General features: G+C 30.9%; 1 non-coding gene across 1 annotated transcript; it reads right to left on the bottom strand.

Annotated features, from left to right (window-relative positions):
• Nucleotides 1-335: 335 nt before the first annotated feature.
• Smp_tRNA_01307_Arg_TCG.1.1 lies at nt 336-402 on the bottom strand. Its single transcript has one exon. It is a non-coding gene (tRNA).
• Between the last annotated feature and the right edge of the window lie 15,728 nt (nt 403-16,130).

Here is a 16,130-nt window from a genome sequence, read left to right as displayed (position 1 = left end):
AGTGAATATCATTTTTAGAATTCCAATCCTATTAAAATGAAAAGTTGATAGTGTTCGTTTGGAAATTGAAGCAATCAACTATAAAATAAGTATTGTTAAATCACTCATATGTCTCTTATTGTTTAGTAAAGAATACTAATCTTTCGTTTGTCATTTGATCAAAACAAATGAAGTTTCAATTCAGTAACAAGTTATGTTATCTGTCTGTTTGTTCATGCAGATCTATCTACTTAACTATTTATTTAAAAGCAAAGATGGATAGTGGCTAGCAGGACGCGCGTTTTGTCCTACTTGAGAATCGTCAGCTGGATGTACGTGCATTTCAGAGTTGATGTTCACTCTGGGACTCGAACCCAGTACCTTTCACTTCGAACGCCATCGCGTTATCCACTCAGCTACTGAGTCCTGATAGCCACTTGTTTGTGCAATGGGATAACGTTTAAATTCAATCAGAATTATTTGTTTGAATCTTTTGCTTGTGTTATATTTAATCACTGGTTAAAATGATTATAAGGAAGTGTAATATTAAAACACAAACAATATGAGCAAAGAAAAAGCTTTCAGTCAATTCTTCTACGATTCATTTGTTTGTTTACTTGTGTTTTTGAAATACAAACAAATCAAATGTTAAATTGAATACATCAATATCTTAACTCATTTGTTAACTATAAGAGAAAACAACAGATTTTAAAATTTTAACGAATCTTAACTGATTGATTTTATTGTATATGTTTCAAGGTGAAGTGGAGCTCATCATTAAGATGACCTTGTGGGAAATATTGATTCCTGTAGGAATAAAATCTACATCACCTATTGTCATAGTTGAGAGAGTTATCATTGAATTAATTGGACTGTGACTGATAACCTATAGAAATATGATATTTATACGAATTCATCAATTAATCATTATTCTGATCATAATAAAATGACCAAATTATATCAATAGACTAATCAGTTTAAATTTAATAAAAATAATAAGGATGTGACAAGTATTGTTTAACAACCAATATCTATGCATAACAGTAAGTTCAAACACGTAGAAAAAATTTAATATGCTTTAAATTAATGAAAAGAAATAGAAAAATAGGATAATTAAAAGAGATAGATAAAGAAAATCAATATTATTTGCCAGATTCTAGTTGTCCTGATTATTTTAGACAGAGTTATTCAATTCAAAAATGACCTTATTATTTAAAAGGTAGGCTTAAATGATGAATAAATGAAGTAAACCATATAACTGATAAACACTACTAAATATATTAAGTTTTTGGTTGAAATTATGAGTCGATCAATGTTATGCCACCATGGAAAACGTGGAAGTACTGGATGGCTGTTTCGTCCTAGTATGGGACTCTCCGGTCATTCTCATTCACGATCCCACAGGCGGGACTCCAAACCAGGGCCTTAGGTCTCGCGCTCTAACGCTCAACCTTTAGACCTCTGAGTCGACATCCAACTATGTTAATGTCCAACTTCAACCAATCCACGAAACTGTGCGATCATCTTCCATTGTCTTTAGTGGGTAACTTCCACACACTGGACTAGGATTAGCTCCACTGGTCACGCTTCTCACTAGAACAAAATGGACGTCCAGCGCTTCCAGGTGGTCTAACATTGATCCATTCATGCTCTCAATCAAAAACTCAACAATCTCCACAACCTTATACTTATGTATTAGGTTTATTTGATAACATTCTGTTTAGGTATAAGTAAATTATACCGAGATTTTACTGAAAAATTAATAGAAATAAATAAGAGAAAAGCGGAATCATGACCAATCATATTTGAAATAAAAATAATACTATACCAAAGAGTTGCATTTTAGAAAGAAACAATGAGGAAGCAAAAATTTGGAGTTTGATTTCCAAAAAGTTCCGTTTACTGTTAATGTAGAAAATTAGATTCGATGACAAAACCATCGTCAAGTATGTTGCTTTCTTCTCGTTTGTATTTAATTACTTAAATGTGCCTGAATACCATTTGAAAATATGTCTTTGTTGCCTTATTTCACTTCTTACAATAGAAAATGATATTATATAGAAAGAAGTTAGTAGTCCGCTACTCAAAGTAATTTATTTACTGATTATTCATTCATCACTGAATCACCGTTTGGTATCTACTGTTTGCCTTGTAGAGTATACCATTACGCACTTACATCATTTATCTAAGCTTTTGGACAGACCTTAAGAGCTCAGACAGCATGTGACTATGGTTCCAATTTAACCGCCGTATTAACTATTCTTTCATGACAAATACCTCTTATATTCATATCCTTGAAATCCTGCTCATTATACGTCTTATATGTGCTTGTGTCATGTTTGTACACTTATTATTTTGTCCAATGCCTGTTACATTGTCACACTACAGATATTCAATGTTGGTTCATATTGTCACTTGTATGAGTATGATTTGGCGTTGGCACGTTTTCCATCTCCTATCCAGCTTCTCCGCTTCACATTCCACATTGTCTATCGTTGAGTAAATAAATCCCTGTAATGAATTCATACAACGTGATTTGTATTTAGTTTTTTATTATCACCCAAGCGGGGTTTGCTTATGTAAAATACATAGGATTAAACGGAAGATTTATATTTTATAGTATATTTATAATAATTCATTATGGGGTTAGATAGTTCCAAAATCTCTAATTGATTAATATTTATTAAACATATGTTAGGTGTAAGATCAATAGACTGTCTTATTGACTTTGAGGATAGATTTTACCTGGGAACTATTACATAGGTATTTTATCTCATATTGAATCGTTCTATTAATGGAAACTTTTCATAGAAAAATAAGCTCTGAAATTTCACCTTTTACAGAGTCCTCGATAGTTTTAGATAGTTGATTCAAACATTAGTGGTTCACATTTCCAAATTTATCCAATTTTGGGACTCAGAACAATTCTCAACCACGTGATGTTAGTTCATGATGAAAATATCTTTCGTATATGTGCATTTCTTGTAAATAGTTATTACTACCATACCATATCGCTTTATATTATCGATCGAATAGTAGTCAACTTACCTTATAGTTATTCAAAATTGTGATTGCGAGTGATGAAGTATTTAGGAATAAGATAACAGAAAACAAAATGGTCAATGTTTAATCGTCAATATTATTAATGGTTCATAAAAGTTTGAGTTATAATCTGAATGTATTTTGCCTTGTATTTTGTCTTGTAAACCTACTTGATCTGATTATATTTTACTGTCTATGATATGTGTACTTTACAGTGTGTTGGTTAATTATAGTTAGGAACTGGCCATACATTTGAATTACCTATTTTTCAACAGTCCAAATATTAGTATAAAATATCTTATTTCAGATTTGTTTAAACTAATCAGTTGTGTTAATTAATCATAGATTGTACTGACTCGCTTTTGTATAGTTCTTACAACCTACCCGAATAAAAAAATACAATGAAATTTAAGCGAAAACATCACAGTTCTTAGGATATTTTTATTTTTTTGGAATGAGAGGAGTTTACATTGATATTTATCCATGTGAAACGCAATACAAATATACATGTATATATGTTAGGAGTGGGAGGACGGAAACTTTAGGTTCAGAATTGATTAAAATAGTCTATGACTGAAGACATATCTCTGTTGTGGGAACATTTCTTATGTAATCCGTAAGGTTTTATTGATGTTCAGGATTGTCGGTCATCGGTTTCTGGTATCATGTATACCCTGTGTGAATGCGTTGATACTCCCTATAGTCATATTTTTGAGTTAGGTCTAAGAAAGTAATACCGGATATTAAGGTAATTCTTTACCTGAATGTCGAATCCTCAAAAATTAACTGGCCCAATACTTTATTTATGGTGGTAATAAATTTACTACAGTAACAAAAAATATAGTGTTGAGTGAATCAATCGAGAATATTATTTTTGGTTTATAAACTTTTTCAAGTCACAGTGTAGTGAGTAGTTATTCCCCGCTGTTTATTTGCTACCCCAATTACTTTTATTCCATTTGATAGTCTCGGTTGTTGCAGTTTTTTATATTTAAAAACAGCTTGAACTTAGTAATACTAATAATATAGCTTATTTACCAAGAATAAATTAATGGCTTCAGACCATACTGTATTGTATAAAGCCCTGCGTTATTACCGGGTTGTTAGCAATAAACTAGGTGAAATAATCTTTCAACCTTTAACATTTTAGTTGATCAGTCCAGTGCCTAATCCATCAAGGCGCCGCCGACTGTGTTGAAGGATTAATGTAGACAGTCACTTTTAAATAAACGTTTTATATCATTTTCTTAGAAAACATCCTAGTTTTTGTATTTACTGGAGGTCATTTAAAAATAAGAATACTATTTCTGCATTAATTATGTTTACTGAAATAATGTTTTAAATTTTGGCTTATTTATAAAAAAAAATAGTAGAACCTGTAGTTCATCGGAAATCAATTAAAATTAATGAATACATTACTAATTTTCTGTTGTCATGGTAAACATTTTAAATTAGAACGAATTAATTTTTTCAGTTGTGTTGTTTAAGTGGTTAGTTTATTGCTATTGAAGGGTACGGAATATATTTATGAAACGGCATGTTTTATTCAATTGCAACACTTGTGATAGTTTTTTACAGGTAATTTTCATGATAAACTAACCTCAGCTAAGGAAAAGTAGCTGGAAATTAAGGAGAAATAAAAATAGCTATCTCGTTCAGGCTTAAGATTCTCCGACAGTCCACATCCACAAACCTTACGTAAAAAAGTTGGGACTTTCATATGTTGTACTGAGGACAGGGCCACCTAGAATTTAAGTCAAAATCCAAAGTTTCATACCTACAACTTTATACAATTATCGATTCTGTATAGTTTTCATCCGGGTCTACCAACGAGTTATTGTGTCCATCTTGATTTGACCGACCTAACAGATTTCCACAGCTTCTGAATAAAACTAGAAACACAGAAAATCGGAAATGTGGAAACCCGGATATGTAATGTAAGAAATATCAATAATTGGGAAAAAATCTCTAATTCCGACTAACACTGATTCATGTAAGCCAAAAGCTGCAATTTACACATATCGAATGAGATTTGCTCCGGGACCAAAATTTATAAATAAATATCAACAACAATTGTAGATGTTATTATAGTAGACACTACTCAAAACGATGTTGTAGGTAATTTATAGCTGAAGTGTGCAGTCGAAGTTGGAACAATTGTCGGACAAAGTGAACTGTTTCAGTGCATTGAAAGTACGGCTCTGGCAGAACAAAATGGAAGATGCAAATGGAAAATTGAAAGCTGTGTATATGTATTATGAATATAATTTTTAACTTCTCGCAATTGAAAAATATTCTTCTTGCCATTAGTCGTTATTTATATAATGTGCTATCTAAATTTTTTCTCATAATATAGTTATTAAAGCATTTAGATCATTCCATATAAAGTTCAGATATTGGTGTCTTCCAAAAGTATTTTGTTATCATCATATAAAGCAACAACTCGAATATTATTACTTTTGTAAATTATTGATTTCAAAGTGATCTGTATGTCACACTTAGCACTGTCATTTCTACTGAATGTCTAACCCATTCGTACTTAATACTGAAACTCCAAATCCGACGACACATAGTGCGAAAAATTAAACTCAGTACAGAGTTGTAGAATTTGTTGACTTTGATTGAACTCATGATCCCATTCAAGTTTGACAACCATTGAAAACCTGGAAGCATTGAACGACCATCTCGTTATAGTTTCCAACTCCTCAACAGTCCATATCCACAAACCCACATACGGGAATCCAACATACGACGTTCAGTCTCGCACACGAACACCTAATCTTTATGCCATAGAGCTGGAGTCCAACGGTGTTCATGTCTAAATCAACCAATCCACGACATTGAGAGACCATTTGTCATTGTCATCTATGAATGACTGCCTCACACTCAACACTGTTGAACTACACTGGTCATGAATTCTCACTAGAAATCTGTGAATTTCCACTCAAAGCTAGTCACTAATGAGCACATCCTAACTGTCATTATGTGTTTGTGTAGATTATTGAATTTAATTGAACTTAGATCATTTTAGTATTTCAAGAAGACTCAATTATCTCTATTACCCTTTACTAACATTTAAATTAGCTGCATTCCATACATTGTTAGTACAATTTTACTATAATAGTATTCGTAAAGGTGTTTTACTGCTGGATATTTATGAAAATGATAAATTCACTAATAAACAGTTACTGCCCTAAAGAGCACTATTTATTTCAATGAATATATTCCCATTCATATTTCGTAATTAGTGTCTTTGAAAAATTCAAAACAAAGACATTGTGAATATTTTTTTGAAACTTCACATGACACTTCATATTGAGTTATGGTTTATCTTGTAAATGTGTTTAATTATCCTCTCATATTTCTTATCTTTTGAAAGATCTTGGAATAAATTCCTTGATAATAACCAATCCAATAAAAACCAATAAACTTCAGTAATCAATTAATGTAGTGGGTATATCTTAAACTTATTCGATTAGCTAAGTATACTGATGTCTAGAACTTTGAAAAAAAAACACGTCAATTTCTGGGTTGAACTCTATTAAAATCCAGTAAGAAGAAATGTACTTGCCTCTCAATTTAAAGATGAAAACCTACATCAAGAATATGTGAAATAATACCTTTTTCTAATTAAATGTATAATCGGGCATCCAAAGTTCTTTTCTGATTTGATTTGAAATTATATTTATTAACTTATTGGTTAATGGACAATGTTTTGGCTGATATGATTAATCACTCACAGGAAATTATTTTTGAACTGAATACATAGATGATTTCCATAAATTATTATTGTTGCACATTTCCAATTTACATAAAATGAAGTGATTTCGTTTTGATTACCTCAACAACAGAAAAAAACATTCCCGAAAAATTGAAGTTAATAAATTACTATTTTTGTAAACAATTTTGCAATTTTTTTTGGTGTGAAGCAAGTAATGCAGCTGAAAAACTAATCATACATTAAGTTTAGTGTGCTACTTCTTATTGATAGACTACTCTTCTTCTGTGAGCTACGGAAATACACTTTTTATAAGTAAAGTTACTTTAAGGGATGGAAATTTAAGTTTTACTACTTCAGAGATTTTCAGATGCGTGGTTATGGTCACCTTTTTTTATCATGTTTATTCTTTCTAGAATTCTCTATTTAAATGTAAGGCTATTTGGATTTTATCCAATTATTTAAAATCAAATCGCGTCTAATTTTATTTATATACTAACATTATTTAACAAGTCTCTTCTTTTTCTGTTACCAGTTGATTGCAAAATACGTTGTCACATTTTGTAGATTATGCTATCATTTGATTTAGTGACTGAAAAAGAACATGCAAAGTTAATTTTAAATCATGATTGCAAGAAACACATCTTGATTTATATCAAGAGACTAGTAAGATAGAGAAGAATATGATAAATATACATGAGAAGATTGTAAGAGCGATTTATAAAGGACCAACATTAGGCACCATCGTAACGTTGAAAGATGAACTCGGTTAGCTAGAGAGGTTTAGTGAATTTTTGTATTAGAGCATAAATGTTGCATACTTCAGAAGCTATATAGATGATTCTTTGGTTAGGAATCATGTATCCATGCACAGTGAATATCACAGTAAAGTGAAATTTGCCATTTTTAAACTTCCAATTTGATGTCTTGAACTCATTTTACTATACTTTATCCATTGGCTTCCATTCAGCACATTACCTTTGACACTAAGACTATGTGTATCAACCGTAAAGGAGATTATTTTAAAAATGATCTCAAGAAAAGTAGGACAGTTGTGTTTGATTTCTAACTGCTAGTTCATCGTAGATTCTTGGATAGAACCCTGACATGAATTGTAATGTTTTTCGGTAGTTTGTTATTTATTTACTTACAGTATTTTATCTAATGTAATTACGCATGAAATGTTTTAGAAGAGCAATACATAAACCTGTGAAGAGGTATTGTTTAGTATTGAATAATTTTCTTAATTAGTTGTTTTTAGACCAGGAAATTTCGACAATAAGTTTCAGGAGAGAAGTTCACTTGTTTAATTCTAGAAAACAAAAATGCCTTAATGTTTGTTTGGGATATTATGAAGGAAGTAAACTTTTCCTGACCTTGATTTACCATTCTTTCAAACAGAATATATATTTTTAAAAAATCACATATTCTGCTGTTTTTCTAGTCAGTTTTTTTATTTATTAAACAATTCGACTAAAACCTAAGTATATCTATGCATTTATCAATGTAACTTAGTGCAACAAACATTGTTTATCTGTTAAGCCAGCTATACACCGGAAAAATTACAGTTCAATCATTAAGGATTCAACTAACGAAATGGGTGAGAAATATTATTCATTGAAAAGAATCTATAGTTAGGTAAAGTGAATTTCAAGTATATTATCTCTAATATTATGATTTATCCTGAGAGTACTTACAGTATGTTAATACAAATATTCATAGTTTCGTGGGTGATTAGTAGATTTCCGTTTGTTAAGAATCATTTTTTTACTTTACATATTTATGTTACTGTTTATAAACAAATATATCAATGTAATTGTAAATATTATAAACAATATAGAACTTCGAATAATCAATAACATGTGTTCTGATAAATTATCTGGACTTTTCTCATAAAATCGAAATTTGACGAGGAAAACTCAGCTTTTACGACAAAATGAGTAAACAATTTGAAAATGAACTAAATATTTCAAATACAACAATAATAGCTTATGTGGTGCATAAATATAACATTTTCATTTATTTCCGAGGTCAAATAAATTCTTATTACAAACGTTTTTCACTGACATCCTAAACTGATCTAAGTTCAATTAAATTCAATGATCTCCACAACCACATAATGATAATTAAGATGTGCTCACTAGTGACTAGCTTTGAGTGGAAATTCACAGATTTCTAGTGAGAATTCATGACCAGTGTAGTTCGACCGTGTTGAGTATGAGGCAGTCATCCGTCGATGACAATGGCAGATGGTATATATATATAGTACTAAGTTGATATAACAGAATTCATCTTTACATTAATGGTCTTTTAGAAACACTTTTAAATTATGTGATAATGTTGAGTGATAAAATGACGTTAATATACATTTTTTTCAAACTGAGACACTGGTAAAATGGTACAGATAATTATATATATGGATTTAATGTAGATTAAAATTGAATGTTTTGGTGGAACTGGATCCACCAAACTGTAATAGACTAGTTTATCACTGAGCTTAATTTAGACTTAAAGACATAAATATAATGGAACAATGTGAGACAATTGGGATGAAACTTTTTCATAGCTACAATTACCTTAAATAGGAATAATATATTTGTAAAATCTCAGCGAATGAATTTGTAGTAAATCCAACGTTTTGTCTGGCAATCTGGTCCAAGCTTTTTCAAGGAACTCGACGCTCAAATACCGTGAAACTATTCGCTCTAATTTAGACGAGAGTTCTTATACAATTACCTTAGTTTTATGATTTTTATAACTACACAAAATAAACATATCATCATTACACCTTACATGGAATGTAGTTTCTCTAAGAGTATTATATACCTTTGTCTATTTCAGATTTGTAAGAAATTATACTGGATTAACACTCATAACCACACAATATACTTAATAGTATAACTTATTGTTGAACTAAGACTGAATGTGCATAATATATAAAACTTCGTACTTTCCTGAAATCCTAGTATTCTTAGCATTGTTATCGCAATAATTTCGGCCCAGATTTATATTTGTTATGGGCAGTTATGGAGTTTAATTAATCTCTCTTGACTCAGATTCATATTATATTTTAATTTCAAGTTTAAAAATGTTAAATTTTCCAAAATTTTAAACGCTTGTTTATAATCGACTTAAACTGTATGGAAAAAACCATAAAGGTTACTTGTTCAAGTTGAGACTTTTGTATTCAGTAAAACAAAATATTCTCATTTCTTTTAGCAAGGTTAGTTCTTTTACATGTTTGTAATCAAGAGGGGTCAATAAAAACACCATAGAAACAAAACTAGTATATCAGTGTAATTTGTAATTAAACCAATAAGATATTTAAGATAGCCGTATTTTTTAAACACAAAGTGTGTTTTATTCAGTAGTCAATCTAAATAACACCCCCGAAAATACTCACCATTTATTAAGTAATCCTAATGAATAAATTTCTTCATATTACTATGCCAGCAGCAAAGTTTGTTATATACTAGTTAAGTTTACAGTGAAAGCATCGAAAAAACAAGAAAACGAATGTAAAACTCAATGTTTTAAATAAAGATCAGATTGCATCTTATAATCCCAGGATTACTGTATACTTTTTGTAGATATTGTTTAGTTGTATAATGAAACTAAAGAATCCTTACTTAGGCTTCAAGATAGAGTAATAAACATTCCAAAGCGTATACCAGCTGTTGTGATGTATGATCCACCTGACAAAACGATTCGTTTTGAATAAATATTATAGCTTATTCCATAAACAGCTATTTATTGTATGTGCTCTTTTGGTTTACCAGTTTATTCTGAGAAATCCTCATCCTTAAAATAGCATTAATTTGTGACAAATACGAAATACTACTCAGACAAAAAATATCAGCAGTAATGTGGTCTGATATCATTAATTAGTCTTTTATGTTTATATTTTCCTTTTAAAGTATAGCTTTATCGAGTCAGCACATAAAAATTCTGTTAGATCTTGTCAAATGATAAAGGCCTACCTTGCAGCCATCAATTTTTTTGAATTCTTAATCAACTGAGTGAGATCTAGTTAGCTTGTGTGCTTACAGGCGTATGCCGCAAATAACGTTTTACAAGCGAAACCTAATAAACCTATAATATTTTATAAAACCTTATATTTGACATTTTTTCTTGCAAACTACTACTGTTTGTAATTATTAGTTAGATTAATCAATGTCTATTCTTGATTAAAAGTTCGGAATATGTAATTACTCGGTTTTATTTATCCTCAGATAATAATTTTCATTGAATTCCTTGACAGAATTCAGTCTGTAAGTATATAACCTTAATATAAATAATGTTTCGAATGTTTCTAAATATCACTACAAACATACTGTTGAGTCCCAATCCAACGATTTATATTTTCCAACTCAACTGATTGTCTATTACCTTAGTTACTAAAAGATATCAGTTGAATTATATTTTAAACTACTTATATGCAATATAGGTAATATCTGTGTCTTTTTTCTGAGTAAAACATTGCAACTATTGTCCAATAAAAAAAAATCCAAATAAAACCAAAGTATTATAAGCAAAGATGGGTTGTTACCAGCAGTGGAATCCACGACAGGCGTTTCGTCTTATGTCGGACTCTTAAACTGAATGGATATGCATCTCAGAGTTGATGTTCACAATGGGACTTGAACTAAATACCGTTCGCTTTAAACGTAATCACATTACCCACTTACTTACTGAGTCCTGATAACTACTTGCTTGTGCGACAGCGTGAAGTTTAAATTCATTTAAAATTGTTTGTGATTTAAGACAATATCAAGGTAATCCGTACAGGAAGATGCACATATGCCAATAATTCACTGGTCAATTACAGTCTTAAACATCAATGAAAAGATTCAAGTAAACAATACAATATTCTTTTAAATTCTACTATAATATTTTATTCAAAATTATTTGGAATTAATCAATTAAGTTCCATAATTGAATGTCTAAAGAAGTATTGATCTATAGAGGTAATGAAATCAATTAATTTTATGAGTCATTTTCATTAAGTATTATATTAATAATTAGACTTTAGCTTCACTTAGTCATATAAGTATGACAACATTGAAAATATAAATCTTTATTACATGAATATTGATTCAAAGTATTGTCTATACAGTTGATAGATTGGTAGATATAAGTAGTTTGTTTACTACAAACACTTTTAACTTATATTTTATTAAATAAATTCAAAGAAATAAAATAATCATGAGAAAATTGTTTTTTTCCTAATAGTTGAGATTATGAGTCAATTGAAGCTAGACCACCATGGAAAACCTGGAAGCATTGGACAGCAGTTTCGTTCTATTGTGAGACTCCTCAACAGTGCGCATCCATGATCCCACCTCGCGAAATTCTACCTCAGGACCTATCAGTCTTGCGTGTGACTGCATAACCTCTAGACCACTGAGCCGGTATCCGACAGTGTCAATGTCTAACTTCAACTAGTGCACGAAATTGAGCGACACATCTACCATTGTCTTCAATGAGTTACTATCTCACAAGAGACTTGGTTGAACTCCACTGGTTACTGCTTCTCACTAGAACTCCAGGAAATACCTCTTGAAGCCAGTCACTAGTGAGCATATATTGTTTGTTTTTTAAGATGGTGGTTGGAGGTGGTCAACAGGAAACCCTGGACTCGGGTTTCGTGCTACTTGGCACTCGTCAGCAAGGTATACCTGTAATCTTGAGGGAACTGGTGCTCCATGACGGATTCGATCCCGTGTCACTCAGCTTCATAGTCAGAGACGTTACGTTTTTTCGTATTTCTGGGCTATTTTCAATTATAAATTGTAAAACACTCCAAGATTTTTGTGTAATTTTTTAATAAAACACAAATAACTAAAATATTTTGATATTTTTAAAAAAATACATGATCCATTCAATAAAATTAACAGAAGATTCTTAATTATATCATGGATAATGGAGAAACAACGGTTGATTAAAAGAAATAAACGATCCATATCCGTTTGTGGACTATTTGAATAGTTTATTCGGAAGTTGAAATAAACAGTTCAATTAGAGAATGTAGAAATAATTTGGTATAAAATTAAATCAGATAACTCTGTAAACTATGCATTTCCTTTACATATCCATATAGATATAGTTTTATCTTCTGCTTTTGAACTCGTAGAAGGGAGATTCAGGTTTACTGCTGAAGTGCTTCAAATTGATATGGAAAGTTGACGTATATCTCTGAAGTAAACAAAAACAATAACCGTGTCCTTATTAGTAATTGACTTCAAGTCAGCATTCTTCAAAGTTCTAACACGGACCTGTAAAGAAAGCTGTAATTCAAATCAGGAGGCAAACAACAATTATTAGACGACCTTAAATAAAGATCGCCATTCGTCACATGATGGATTTCAACCCACTAGCTTAGTGGTATGCTACTTATCACTTGACCTGAAAATCTACAAATCAATATAGAGTGTGGAATCAAAGATGTACAAAAAAATACATAGGTTTAAACGGTAACGAAATAGCTATTTGGTGCTCATTGATTTTTGTATGTTTTTTTCTAATGTAGATTGTTCGTATTAATTCTTTGGAAATAATTTTATAAACATTCTTCCACATTATCACATAAAAAATGATTGTTTTACACAAACATTTGAGCATTATGAGGATATAAGTAAAATTGAGATTATAGGAGTTGGAGTTCTTTTGTCACGAAGATTTGTTAGATCATCTTTCTTGAAAAGAATCTAATGCTTTTGAGAACTCAGACGTATATATATAATATTTTCGAAAACATTTGTTCTTTGAAAATACTTTTAAATATGTCATCATCATGATTTTCGATTTTCCGTGGAGTTTCTTTAAAGTTATGAAAATTGATAATCTTCATATCGTTATATCATGAAAACTGATGGTTTGCATAAGTATGTTGATAATTTGTATTTGTTACAAATGAAATCTTTCTGTATCAAATAATGTTATTATTTGATCCGTTTGAGAACATTACCGCTTATAAGTATCGGTTAGATTAGTCAGCATTCATTTCTAAATAGAAGTTTTTATGTCTTCTTCGCTTATTACTTATACCTGAAAAAAAAACGAGGAACCAAATATAATTCACACTGTGTAATGTAAGAATTCAAAGACTGGTACAAATGAAGATTTATCAACCATAAAACACGACAACGATCATAGTCGAAAGTACACTCATTTTATATTGATCTGCACACACATATTTCGATTATCAATTAAGATGAAATCACATATATATTAGAAGTACCCACAGTTATAACATATCATATGTTGCATGTCATATTGAGCATAGGCACGTCAATGTAATACAACAATATTGTATCTTACACGATACTCAAATAAATCAATGTAACAACGAATAAAATACATACTGGAAGAGAAATCAAATCCTAAACTGAATAATTGTCATATTGAATCAAAACGGAAGTAATGTTGAATAAAGATTACAATAGGTGAAGAAGAATGTGTAATTTTCTTTTTTAATCCCTTCATATCAGAAGTTTACTTTAGATATGTGTATAGACTTGAAGATTTTGACGGAGAACCACATAAAACTAATTTTTTATACTGATTTGGGTCACTTCATGACTTTCCGTTAGGTTGGAAAGTATACATTATGTAATTTAAATGGTGTACTTCGGTATGACGAAATAATCTGGTGACTCAGTAGATTATTCTAGAGAGAAATCAATGAAATTCATATGATCGAAATTTGTATTTCATGCAATATTGATGCATTATACAACCAGCTTTCTAACCATTCAGCTAATAAGAAACAGATTACCTCGAGTCACGAAATCAGGAGCTAAACATCTACCCCTTTTCTGTATCTCAAAATTCCTTCTATTCATTTTCCTAAATTTTAAAAAAACATACTACACTTCTCATCAAATTTTATACGTCAAATGAATATTTATCATAGTTGAAAGCGTGAGTCAATTGAAGCTAGACCACCATGGAAAACTTGGAAACACTGGACGGCCGTTTCGTCCTATTATGGGACTCCTCAGCAGTGCGCATCCACGAACCCGCTCTCGCGAGCGAGACTCGAACCCAGGACCTACCAGTCTCGAGCCGAATCCCTTAACCGATAGACCACTGAGCTGGCATCCAACGGTGTTAATGTCTAACTTCAACTAGTGCACGAAACTGAGCGACACATCTACCATTGTCTTCAATGAGTTACTATCTCACAAGAGACTTGGTTGAACTCCACTGGTCACTGCTTCTCACTAGAGCTCCTAGATATACTTCTCGGAGTCACTAGTGAGCATATGATTATATTAATTATAGAAGGGGTTTTGTGGAGATTTAGTATTTATCATAGTTGAAAGCGTGAGTCAATGAATATTTTCCTATTTCAGGTAATTGAAACAAAAGGAAAAAAGTATTTAGACCTTTCAATATCATTCATCTTGTACATTTGTACTTACATATCATAGTACTACTATCTTACCACCTCCTTTCTATTCTCTATTTTACCTACCAGCTATTTAATTTTTCCAAAGTCCTAATCTATATACATATCTATGTGTATTTGTATGCTTTCCTCTTTATGATCTTTGCTTACGTTGACTACTATAAAATATAATCTATGGAAATCTTACAATGTTTCCTACTTTTTAAATACAGTTATAACATTGTGTTCTTTCTTTCTTTCTAGTTTTTCTTATTGATCGATCTGTCCAACTCAAGTTTCCATTAAATGTGTATTCGTTCATTTCAGTATATGGATAGTTTTTATTTTTTTTTGTTTTATTATTGTGTTTTATAGATATTTTCTAATAATTATGAATTATGTTATAAAATTTGCTGTTTATGAATTAATCTGCTCAATTGGAAATAGTAAAAAAAACGAAATTCGTTTTTTTTGTTTTTATTGTTGTCAACTGAGAAGAATTAAAAAAATTAATTCTAATTGAATAAAAATTAAATAGGAAAATTTCATTGCAAAATGTTCATGAAAGTTGAAATTTTTTTAGTTTTTTAAAAAAAAATTTTAACAATAAATAGTACATTTTTTATATACAGTTGAAAGCATGAGTCAGTTGAAATTAGACCGCCATGGGAAACCTGAAAGCTCTGGACGACCGCTTCGTCCTATTGTGGGACTCCTCAGCAGCGTGCATCCACAATCCCGCCTCTCGAGATTCGAACTCAGGACCTTTAGGTCTCGCGCACGAGCACTTAACCGATAAACCGTTGAGCCGGTATCCAACGGTGTTAATGTCTTATTTCAACCAATTCACGAAGTTGAGCAACCATTTCACCAATGTCTTCAGTGACTTGATATCTCCCAACAGACCTGGTTGAACTCCACTGGTCACAGCTTCTCACTGGAACTTCAGGTAATAAAATAAATAGTACAGTTTTACATTAATTATGTTATATGTTATGT

The sequence above is a fragment of the Schistosoma mansoni genome, chromosome 1 (assembly GCF_000237925.1).
Source record: "Schistosoma mansoni strain Puerto Rico chromosome 1, complete genome".
NCBI lineage: Eukaryota > Metazoa > Platyhelminthes > Trematoda > Strigeidida > Schistosomatidae > Schistosoma > Schistosoma mansoni.
Note: the sequence above shows the minus strand (reverse complement) of the source record. Positions and strands in the feature narration are given on the sequence as shown.